Source organism: Macaca mulatta, chromosome X (assembly GCF_049350105.2).
Source record: "Macaca mulatta isolate MMU2019108-1 chromosome X, T2T-MMU8v2.0, whole genome shotgun sequence".
NCBI lineage: Eukaryota > Metazoa > Chordata > Mammalia > Primates > Cercopithecidae > Macaca > Macaca mulatta.
In genome coordinates this window covers 82,819,326-82,829,735 of record NC_133426.1, presented here as the reverse complement: position 1 = coordinate 82,829,735, position 10,410 = coordinate 82,819,326, and the positions used below count along the sequence as shown (strand labels likewise).

The window sequence follows — 10,410 nt, the reverse complement described above, 5'->3', positions numbered from 1 at the left end:
CCTCTAATATTTTTCACTCTAGACCCTGACTACCAGAGAGCATCTCTGGACCAACCAAAAAAATGGGGGAACTCACACCTGCTGATTGTAGATGCCCAGGACCTTGAGCAAACATAAACAGTAGTCAGCAAGTGTTAACAGCATGCCTTGGTCAAGACACAGTGCTGTGGTAGCTTAAGATCCAACTCAAAATTGTCATAGTGGTGGTGGCCACAGGGATGCTTATGTCATTTTACTCCCAGCTTAAAGTGGTTCAGAACAGAGAGAAAGACTACATTTTGAGGGGAGAAAATAAGGGAAGAGAACAAGTGTCTCTGCCTGGTAACTCAAATAATTCTCCTGGAACATGCCCCAAATCATCAAGATGGTACTTCTATGAGTCTGTAGTAACCACAGTGTTACAGAACTTGAATTACTCACTAAAGCAGATACAGCTTAGATCACAATACTCTGGTCCTTTTGAATATCTGAAAAGTCATCTGAAAAAGGACAGATACAAACAATCCCACGCAGTAAACACTATTATAAATACCTAAGTCTTCAGTGGCCAGGCACCAAAGAACATCTACTAGCAGCGTTGATACAGGAGACAGAAAGATATTATTTAGGCAAATAGTGAGGGCAAATGAGTATTCAGCAGAACTTCCCTTCTAACTAAAAGCAGCTCAGAAAATAATTTTTTCTAACAAAGAGTAGCCTGAAAGATCGAGCTGCAAACATATATAAGAAAGCTGGAAGCTTACTCAAGGAAATGCTGGCAACTGTGCCATTAGAAAAGGGCTACCTTGAGGCCAGGCATGTCCACCATGAAAGTTTCATCTTTCTTTTTTTTTTTTTTTTTGTTAGCACATGTACAATAAGAAAGAAATGGGAAACATGGAGAAGCTCAGACAGAGAACCCACCTGCATAATAAAATACTGGGGTGAGAGCTGCCAGAGATTCCCACCTTATGCAGATGGCACATCTGGCCATGACCAGTTTTTCACGCCCTATGGAGATAAGACACCACCACCCCACTAGCTCATCTATAAAACAGCCTGCATTTCACAGTGGATCAACAACTCATTTTTCCAGGACCCCTCTCTGTAGCAGAAAGCTATTATCTTTATTTTGCCTATTAAATTTCTGCTGTTAACCTCACTTTCTTTGTATTCGTGTCCTTGATCTTGTGGTCATGAGACAATGAACCTCAGAAAAGAGAGGAAATTCCCTCTGGCCCATGGTTTATCTAGAAATGTTACCCCAAATAATTCAGCCACTTCATTGTGGGGGATTGTCAAGGACCCAATTCAGATTCATTGAAAGGGTGAGTATAGGAGCAGTCCCCAACTCTCTACTTTTACTTCCGGGGTCTCCTGTCCTCAATTTTAAAATCAAGCAAAAAATGAAAACAAAAACCAAAAAAACAGGTATCAGTCACCCACCTAGATATGCTTAGTGCAGCCTTCAGTCTAAAGAAATAGATGACAGGCTTACTGGGGAGAACATAGCTAATCCCCCAGCACCCTCAGGGTGCTGTGAATGCTGACTTTGTTTTGAATCAGTTTTCCTTCACAGAGAGCCTAGCCATTGCATGGGTCTGGAGAGGTCTAGAGGCAAATGACAGTTTCTGGCTGGGGCCACACCCCAGTGTTAACTGAAGGCTTCTGGACTAACTCGAGCCCCTCACAGCTCATTGGGCTTTGGCAACAGGATCTCCAAGCTTTGCAACAAGATCTCTGAGCTTTTACTACTGCAATTTCCTTCTTTTTTTTTTTTTTTTTTCAGTGACTATGTCTCCTATACCCTCTCTGTATGCAATGTTGTGGGAATTTTTACAGCTCAGAAAAATAATTCTGTTATACAGGATCAGCAAATGCCATAGTAACTTGGAACATAGCTCAAGTGATTGCTATTTTTGTGATTTTCTAGGAAAAGAGTGTCCCCACACCCCAGAAACATTTCTTTCTCTCTCTCTTTTGTCTAGAGAGCACATGGAAAAAAAAGCTACTGCCTGGTATTTTAAGGTCTACAGTGCCACCTAGTGGAACAGGAATCCTCTCTATGAGGGACTTTGTCGGTTCTTTGCTGAAAACCTCTAGTTTCCCAATTCCCCTCTCTTTTTGTGTCTCTCTAGTAGAAATCAGGCTTTATGCCTCTTCTGTGAATTGGGAAACTCAACAAGGAGAAGAAAAATATCCTCCATAACCACACTTTATCCTCAGTACTGTCTGCATCTGCAGGATAACAGCCATTTGGTCCCTACGTTCTTTTTTTTTTTTTTTTTTTTTTTTTTTTTTTTTTTTTTGAGACAGAGTTTCACTCTGTCACCCAGGCTGGAGTGCAGTGGCAGGATCTGGGCTCACTGCAAGCTCCACCTCCTGGATTCGCACCATTCTCCTACCTCAGTCTCCCGCCCTATGTTCTTTTAAGACACCTATTCTTCATCCAATTAAAATGATACTTAAATAGTAAGGGTATTCTATGTCTGGAAATTAACCAGACATAAATTCAAATTGAGGCCATATAGCGCTCAACTCAATACATGTCCTCCATTAAGGGATCTTGTCCAGATCAAATTGTTATGTAGTCTTTCTTGAGATCTACCTATCAGGGAGCCATGCAGATCACACAAGTCTAGGAAGTCAAAGGAAAATCACCAGTGGAGGACTACAGTTGTATGTGGAAGCATGACTAATCCTACCTCCCAGTTCTTCCAGATTCATAGTTGCAGGTCATGCCTACATCCATGGGTGGCACCTTTAATAGATGTTGGGGCCCAAGGAATCAAAGAGGAAAATCAATAGGGGAGACACTTCCACTGTCTTTCCCTCCACTCTGGGCTATTCCAAAGTTAAGAAGGAGCAGAGGGTTGCCTCTCTATTTTTCTAGATAGGTAACAGACAATCTTTGGCCTGCACTTCTCTCTCATGCATTCTGAAGCACTGAGACTCCTTTGGACCCAAGACTTTGAAGACAAAGCAGCTTATTTCTTTGTGCACAATGACGTGGCCTTCTTACCTACTTGGGGATGAATAGACCTGGCCTGGTGAGGGAAGCCTTGATTTTAATACTATCCAACAATTAGATCTTTTCTGTAGACAGAACAGCAAATCAACCAAGGTCCCCTATGTAGAGGCTTTCTTTGTCCTGTGAGACAACCCAGACCTTTGCAAGCATTAGACAATTGACCCAGCTCTTTTAGAAGTCATACCAGGCAGGCCCAAATGGAATGATTCCCCAAAACTAGAAAAACAAATTTTGGGGCAACCATCTGTGGCAGCCATTGAGTGCATTGGCCTTCTTGTCCACCTTACTCAGGGTACCCTCCAACTACACCATCAGTTTCTCCAGTTCCACCACCTCCAAAACTCCCCATTCCCCCAGCTTCACTCTTATCCCTACAGGTAATACCCATTGAAAGCATGGTGGCTCATGTCTGCAATCCCAGCATTTTGGAGGCCAAAGTGGGTGGATCACCTGAGGTCAGGAATTTGAGACTAGCCTGGCCAACATAGTGAAACCCCATCTCTATGAAAAATACAAAAATTAGCCGGGTGAGGTGGCAGGCATCTGTAATAACAGCTACTCAGGAGGCTGAGGTAGGAAAATTGCTTGAACTAGGGAGGCAGAGGTTACAGTGAGCTGAGATTGTGCCACTGCACTCCAATCTGGGCAACAGAGCAAGACCACATGTCAAAAATAAAAAACTGAAAAAAAAAAAAGAAAGTTATGCCACTAGGGTTCATGATCCCTTCTCATTACAGCACCTTAGGCAAATTAGAGAGGATACTTGGACTGATTTTCTGATGACTCTGATAGATATGTAGATTCTAAAATTTAACTCAGATGTTTGACCTCACATAGAGAGATGTTATGCTGCTCCTAGGTCAATTCCTAACCACTGCTTAAAAACAGGCAGCTCTGCAGACAGCAGAGAAGTTCAGAGATGAGCAATATGTCTCTATAGTAGGCCAAAAAGGAAAAGAGGAGATAGGAAAGGTGAAAAAATATGGAAACCATCATTCCCAATAGGAAGAGAGGCAGTACCTCTTGACAACTCTGATTGAAATCCCAATGACTCCACAGATGAGTGACTAAAAAACACTTTTAATGTGCATATTAGAGGGCTTATGAAACACTAGAGGCAAACCTTTTAATTACTTTAAACTGTCTATGATAGAACAAAATCTGGATGAGAATCCCTCAGCCATTATAAAAAGGCTGAGAGAGGCACTAATAAAACACACCTCTTTATCTCCTGATTCACTAAAGTGACAGCTAATATTTAAGGACGAGTTTATTACACAGGCAGCTCCTGCTATTAGAAGGAAACCGCATAAGCAGACTATAGAACCAGATAGCACCTTGGAAAATCTCCTGAGGGTGACCACCTCAGTCTTTTATAATAGGGACAAGGAGAAAGCCCAAGAAAAGGAGAGGAAACACAAGTGAAAGACAGAGGCTCTATGGCTGCTTTGCAGGCTTGCAAAGTCCAGGATCCCCAAGGTGCATCTGCTAATTGCTACTGGTGTGGCAAGTCAGGACACTTTAAAAAGTATTGCCCAGGAAGCAAGAAGAAGCCATTTCAACCCTGTCCAGCCTGTGGTGGGGACGAGTGGAGATTAGACTGCCCCCAGAGATAGAGGTCACTGGATCCAGAACCAGTCTCATAGATGGTCCAGAAACACTGATGGGTCCCAGGGTTCAAACTCCTAGCTCCAATGGCTCAAACTGCCATTAATGCTAAGGAGACCCAGGTCCCTGGACATTGAAGAAAAGAGGGTGGACCTCCTTCTAGATACTGGAGCCAATCTCTCTCTTCTCTCCAATCCAAGCCCCCCATCTTTCCATAGCATGACTCTGATGGGCGTCTCAGGAGAAATTTTAACAATAGTTTTCTCAACACCTTAGTCATAGTTGGGGGGACCAAGCCTTCTTAATCATGCCTGAAAGTTCCACCCCCTTATGAAGCAGAGACATTTTAGCTTGCATGGGGGCCAGCATCTTTATGGCCCCAGGACAAACTCTTTGTCTCCCCGAGTGGAAGCTAATATTAATCCAGAAATGTGGGCAACCCAAAGAAGAATAGGTTGAGCTGTAAACACTAGGCCAGTCCAAATCCACCATAAGGATCCCACTTCTTTTAACAACCAGAGACAATATTTCCTAAAGCCAGCAGCTAGAAAGGGGCTAGAAACCATTGTGAAAAACCTGAAAATTCAGAGTCATCTTAAATCCTGTAAGAGCTTCTGCAACACAACAATATTGGGAATGCAAAAACCCAGTGCGGGAATGGAAACTAGTTCAGGGCCTTTGTTTCATTAATGAGGCTATTCATCTGGTGGTCCCTAATTCCTATACCTTGCTGACTCAAATACCTGAGGGAACAAAATGTTTCACAGTCCTAGATCTAAAGGATGCCTTTTTCAGTATACCATTATATCCTGACTCTCAATACCTATTTGCTTTTGAAGATCCCTCTAGCCAAACTGCCCAGAGAACCTGAACAACTGCCTCAGGGATTTCCAGACAGTCCTCATTTGTTTGGACAGGCACTGTCAAATAAGCTCTAAGTTTTCCCATCCTCAGGTCAGGGATTTACAATATGTAGATGACATTTTGTTCTGTTGCCTAACTGAAGAAGCTTCTCAGGAAGGCACTGAAGTTCTTAATTTCTTAACTAAGAGAAGATATGAGGTTTCAAAATCCAAGGCCCAGCTTTGCCAAATCTCAGTGTTTAGGTTTAGTATTGTCTGAAGAAACCAGAGCATTGGGGAAATAAAGGACTAGGCCCATTTTCTCTTTCCCCCTGCCTAAAACTCTCAAGCAACTAAAGGAATCTTGGCGCATTACAGGGTTTTGCAGACTATGGATACCTGAGTACTGTTAGATAACTTACCCCTTATATCACCTCATAAAAGAAACTCAAGTGGCTAAAGCTCAATTCCTAACCTGGGAACCTGAAACTCAAAATACCTTTAATCAGTTAAAACAAGGCTTACTTAAGGCACTTAAGGTTTACTTAAGCCCTCAGCTTTCCTGTAGGGAGGACCTTCAATCTTTATATATCAGAAAGAAAGCAAATGGCCCTGGGAGTTTTAACTCAAGCCCGAGGACCAGATCAACAGCAAGTGTAAGGCTGAGTAAGTTACTACCTGAGTAAGAAACTTGATCTGGTGTCTAAAGGATGGCTAGCATGCCACTGAGCAGTTGCAGCAGTGACCCTACAGGTACCAGAGGCCACCAAATTAACCCTGGGAAATGGCTTAACTGTTTATACTCCACATAAGGTAGCAGAATTACTGTCCTCTAGGAGGAGCCTTTGGGAAACAGCCAGCCAGTTCCTTAAATATCAGGTTTGGCTTAGCACAGTGGCTCACGCCTGTAATCCCAGCACTTTGGGAGGCTGATGTGGATGGATCATGAGGTCAGGAGTTCAAGACCAGCCTGGTCAAGATGGTGAAACCCTGTCTCTACCAAAAAAATAAAAAATAAAATCAGCCAGACTTGGTGGCAGGCACCTGCAATTCCAGCTACTCGAGAGGCTCAGGCAGAGAATTGCCTGAACCTGGGAGATGGAAGTTGCAGTGGGCTGAGATCACGCCACTGCACTCCAGCCTGGGTGACAGAGCGAGATTCAGAGGGATCTACAACCCAATTAAAAACTTGCTCTCACTGAAACCCAGAAACTTTCCTCCCCAAGGAAACTAGGAAACTGGAACATGACTGAACAAATTGTAGTACAGACCTATACAGCCAGGGAAGATATCAGGTAAACTCCCCTAGAAAATCCAGACTGAACCCTCTTCATGGATGTGAGCTCCTTTGTATAGCAGGGAGTCCATAAAGTGGGACATGCAGTAGTCACTCTAAATAATTTTATTGAAAGTGCACCACAAATTTCAGGCACAACTGCTGAACTAGCTGAACTGATAGCTCTTACAACGGAACTTAAAATAAGCACAGGAAAGGTAGTTAACATTTACACTGACTCCAAATATTCTTTCTTAGTTCTTCATGCTCATGCTGCCATTTGGAAGGAAAGACACTTTCTTACCACTAATGGATTCCCTATACAATACCAACAGGAAATTAACAGGTTATTATCCTCAGTTTTCCTTTCATGAGAGGTAGCAGGGATGCATTGTAAAGGACATTAGCTGGTGGCGGGCAAAATGGTAGAATAGGAACAACTCCAGTCTGTAGCTCCCAGCGAGATCAAGGCAGAAGGTGGGTGATTACTGCATTTCCAATTGAGATACCAGGCTAGACAGTGGGTGCAGCAAACAGAGGGTGAGATGAAGCATGGTGGGGCATCACCTCACCCGGGAAGTGCAAGGGGTGGAGAAACTCTCTGCCCTAGCCAAGGGAAGCCCCGAGGGACTGTGCTGTAAGGAATGGTGCACTTTGGCCCAAATACTATCCTTTTCCCATGGTCTTCACAACCCTCAGACCAGGAGATTTTCTTGGTGCCTATGCCACCAGGGCCCTGGGTTTCAAGCACAAAACTGGGTGAATGTTTGGGCAGACATCGAGCTAGTTGCAGGAGTTATTTTTCATACCCCAGTGGCAACTGAAACACCAGCCTAGAGAGGGGGCTGAAGCCAGGGAGCCAAGTGGTATCGCTCAGCAAATCCCACACTCACAGAGCCCAGCATGCTAAGATCCACTGGCTTGAAATTCTTGCTGCAAGCACAGAAGTCTGAAGTCAACCTGGGGTGCTCAAGCTTGGTGGGGAGAAAAGAGTCTGCCATTACTGAGGCTTGAGTAGGTGGTTTTCCCCTCACAGTAAACAAAACTGCCAGGAAGTTCAAACAGGGTGAAGCACACTGCAGCTCAGCAGAGCTGCTGTAGCCAGACTGCCTCTCTAGATCCCTCCTCTCTGGGCAGGGCATATCTGAGAGAAAGGCAGCAGCCTCAGTCGGGGGCTTATAGATAAAATTCCCAACTTCCTAGGACAGCACACTTGGGGGAACGGGAAGCTGAGGGCACAGCTTCAGTAGACTTGAACATTCCTGCTTGCTGGCTCTGAATAGAGCAGTGGATCTCCCAGCATAGCATTTGAGCTCTGCTAAGAGACAGACTGCCTCCTTAAATGGGCACCTGGCCCACGTGCCTCTTGACTGGGTGACACCTCCCAGCAGGGGTCGACAGACACCTCATACAGAAGAGCTCCAGCTGGCATTTGGCAGGTGCCTCTCTAGGATGAAGCTTCCAGAGAAAGGAACAGACAGCAATATTTGCTCTTCTGCAGCCTTTGCTGGTGATACCCAGGCAAACAGGGTCTGGAGTGGACCTCCAGCAAACTCCAGCAGACCTACAGCAGAGGCACCTGACTGATAGAAGGAAAACTAACAATCAGAAAGAAATAGCATCAACGTAAAAAACAACAACAACAACAACAACAACAAAAAAACCACCACACAGAAACCCCATCTAAAGGTCACCAACATCAAAGATCAAAAGTAGATATATCCACGAAGATGAGAAAAACAACAGTGCAAAAAGTATGAAAATTCCAAAAGCCAGAATGCCTCTTCTCCAAAGGATCGCAACTCCTTATTAGCAGGGGAACAAAACTGGACAGAGAATGAGTTTAACAAATTGACAGAAATAGGTTTCAGAAGGTGAGTAATAACAAAATCCTCTGACCTCAAGGAGCATGTTCTAACCCAATGCACGGAAGCTAAAACCTTAATAAAAGGTTACAGGAACTGCTAGCTAGAATAACCAGTTTAGAGAACACCATAAACGACCTGATGGAGCTGAAAAACACAGCACAAGAACTTCATGAAGCACACACAAGAATCAATAGCTAAATCGATAAAGTGAAAGAAAGGATATCAGAGATTTAAGATCAACTTAATGAAATAATGCGTGAACACAAGATTAGAGAAAAAAGGACAAAAAAAAAAAAAAATGAACAAAGCCTCCAAGAATTATGGGGCTATGTGAAGAGACCAAACCTACATTTGACTGGTGTACCTGAAAGTGACAGGAAGAATGGAACCAAGTTAGAAGACACTCTTCAGGATATTATCCAAGAGAACTTCCCCAAACTAGGAAGACAGGCCAACATTCAAATTCAGGAAATACAGAGAACACTACAAAGATACTCCTCTGGAAGAGCAAGTCGAAGACACATAATTATCAGATTCACCAAGGTTGAATCAATGAAATAATGTTAAGGGCAGATAGAGAGAAAGGTCGGGTTACCAACAAACAAAGCTGATCATACCAACAGCAGATCTCTCTGCAGAAACCCTGCAAGTCAGAAGACAGTGGGGGCCAATATTCAACATTCTTAAAGAAAAGAATTTTCAACCCAGAATTTCATATACATCCAAAGTAAGCATCATAAGAGAGGAAGAAATAAAATCATTAACAGAAAATCAAATGCTGAGAGATTTTGTCACCACCAGGCCTGCCTTACAAGAGCTCCTGAAGAAAGAACTAAATATGAAAAGGAAAAATTGCTACCAGTCATATTGGAAACATACCAAATTGTAAAGACACTATGAAGAAACTCCATCAACGAATGGGAAAAATAACCAGTTAGTACCATATTGACAGGATCAAATTTACACATGACAATATTAACTTTAAATGTAAATTGGCTAAATGCCCCAATTAAAAGACAAAGAGGGCAAACTGGATAAAAAGTCAAGACCCATCAGTGTGCTGTATTCAGGAGACCAATATCTCATATACAGACACCCATAGCCTCAAAATAGAAGGATGGAGGAATATATACCAAGCAAATGGAAAGCCAAAAAAAAAAAAAAAAAAAAAAAAAAAAAAAAAAAAGCAGGGGTTGCAATCCTAGTCTCTGATAAAACAGACTTTAAGCCAACAAAGATCAAAAAAGACAAAGAAGAGCATTACATAATGGTAGAGATCAATGCAACAAGAAGAGCTAACTATCCTAAATATATATGTACCCAATACAAGAGCACCCAGGTTTGTAAAGCAAGTTCTTAGAGACCTACAAAAAGACTTAGATTCCCACACAATAATACTGGAAGATTTTAACAGCCCACTGTCAATATTAGACAAATCAATGAGAAAGAAAATTAACAAGAATATTCAGGACTTGAATTCAGCTCTGGATCAAGCTGACCTAATAGACATCTATAGAACTCTCCATACCAAATAAGCAAAATAGAAATTCTTCTCAGCACCACATCACACTTATTCTAAAACTGACCACATAGTTGGAAGTAAAACAGTACTCAGCAAATGCAAAAGAATGAAAATCATAACAAACAGTCTCTCAGATCACAGTGCAATCAAATTAGAACTCAGGATTAAGAAACTCTCTCAAAATCGCACAATTACAAGGAAACTGAACAACCTGCTCCTGAAGGACTACTTGGTAAATAACAAAATGAAGACAGAAATAAATAAGTTCTTTGAAACCAACGAGA

At 42.6% G+C, this 10,410-nt stretch overlaps 1 long non-coding RNA gene across 1 annotated transcript; it reads right to left on the bottom strand.

Annotated features, from left to right (window-relative positions):
- Positions 1-820: 820 nt before the first annotated feature.
- LOC144338769 (uncharacterized) lies at positions 821-9,787 on the bottom strand. Its single transcript, XR_013413141.1, has 2 exons — positions 6,660-9,787; positions 821-2,316 (listed from the first exon to the last, which is right to left on the bottom strand). It is a non-coding gene; the product is annotated as an uncharacterized LOC144338769 (long non-coding RNA).
- Between the last annotated feature and the right edge of the window lie 623 nt (positions 9,788-10,410).